Source organism: Aethalodelphis obliquidens, unplaced genomic scaffold (assembly GCF_003676395.1).
Source record: "Aethalodelphis obliquidens isolate GAN/ISIS:26980383/991018 unplaced genomic scaffold, ASM367639v1 scaffold18, whole genome shotgun sequence".
In the NCBI taxonomy this organism is placed as follows: domain Eukaryota; kingdom Metazoa; phylum Chordata; class Mammalia; order Artiodactyla; family Delphinidae; genus Aethalodelphis; species Aethalodelphis obliquidens.
This window is the reverse complement of record NW_020837962.1, coordinates 2,683,742-2,685,461: the sequence shown is the minus strand read 5'-3', so window position 1 is coordinate 2,685,461 and position 1,720 is coordinate 2,683,742. Positions and strand designations below refer to the sequence as shown.

The 1,720-nt window shown below is 45.9% G+C and overlaps 1 protein-coding gene across 2 annotated transcripts in view; it reads left to right on the top strand.

Moving 5' to 3' along the window:
- The window catches only part of SHISA9 (shisa family member 9), a 296,188-nt gene that overhangs the window by 225,577 nt on the left and 68,891 nt on the right, over positions 1-1,720 (top strand). The window lies entirely within an intron of this gene.

The following is a 1,720-nucleotide window of genomic DNA, read 5'->3' as shown; positions in this document are numbered from 1 at the left end:
TTACACTTCTGCTCCAGGAAGTATGGTGGGGTTTTTTTCTGCAATGTTTGGGAACAAAGCAGCTCTGGGTATTGGTCTCTGCCCATCAGAAATCAGTGTTGTGATATAATTACATTTGCAAAGCAGATGGATCATCATCGAGCACGTGGCTGAAGCTCCTGTTGCAAAGAGAGGCGACAGATCTGAGGTCTGGAAGGGAGGTGGGGTGGGGCTGAAAGCTCCTCTCTGTTCCCAGATAAGAGCCATCTAGTTTGTGTCTCTGAGGTTTTTGCAAGGAGGTTGGCAGGGAGATAAATGGAGAGGCTTAAGGAAGGGAATTCATATTTACGAAGCACCTGCTGTGTGCTGGGTTCTTTCCATACCTAGCTCATCATTTACAATAGACCTGAGAAGTAGGTTCTAATTATCCCCATTTTACAGGTGAGAAAACTGAGGCTCAAGAAAATTAAATTAGGGGCCTATGGAAACTCAGCTGGTGTGGTCCTCGTTAGTGTTGCCCATCAGGTATTTCCAGTTCTCCTCCCAAGAAACATGAACACTTCTTTGGTCTCTGTACCTCCCAATGTGTGATTTCTCTTCCCTGACCTTTGACTATGAGTGGACTTCTTTAGGACAATGAAACGTGAGCAGCAATGAAGTGTATCTCTTCTGTGTGGCAGCTTTAAATGCTAATACATAAGTTGTCATGTGCTCTCCCCACCCCCACCATGGTGAGGGGCAGTGTTCCAGGTAGAGACTGCTCTGGGTCTTGGCAGTGAGGATGCCATGGAGCAGAGCCCCCAGCCAGTGTATGAGAGCCATGAGTCATGAGTGAGAAATAAAACTTTGTTTTCAGCCACTGAAAGTTTTAAGGTTTGTTTGGTGCATAACCTTGTCTGTTTGACCACTTAATAGCCTGGCTTCAAAATTTAAGCTCTTCCCTCTATTCCACATGGCACCAAAGCATGGAGATCTGTGTAGAGAGTTAGGCATTCAGGTGTTTTGCCCATGATTCTTGATTCAGCTGGGTCTGTGAAGGCCATAGGGTGATATGGCCCTCATTTTGTTTCATAAGGATTGTTTCTGTCTCTCTAAAGAGAGTGCAAAGATGGGGTCTCAGCCCCTCTCTCCAGACCCCTCATGGAACGCAGGGCTGCTCACATCATAGATGCTGCTGAAATGCTTCTGGCAGGAGTTACTGGAACAGATTGAAATGGTTAAGAAGACACTGCAATGATGAAATGGGATGAAATGGAATGAATTGGGACACGGGCTTGAAATGGAGGAGCTTGACTTGCAGTGGAATGGGATGACATGGATGTAGATTAGGACAGGATGGATTGAACTGGGATAGAATGGAATGAGTTGGAATTTGAATGGGCTGGAAGGGCTGAGAAGGGAATAGCTTGGCATGGAATTTGGAGAGTGATATGGACTGGATCCGACGGAATGGAATGAATTGGATGGAACAGAATTAGTCATTGGATGAAAGGCATAGAAGGGGATGGACAGAGTTCTTTTTGTCTAGTTTCCTGTCCACACCCCACCCCTAACCCTGGCCGGCAGAGTATTTTTGTTCCTGTAAGTAGTCCACATACTGTTGAGAAAGTGGCATTGTTAAAAGATGAGGGAAATAATTCTGGCTGCTTCAGGGATGGCTTCTGACCTTTAATAGTATCCATGTGTGCGCGTGTACACACACACACACACACACACACACACACACACACACACACACACA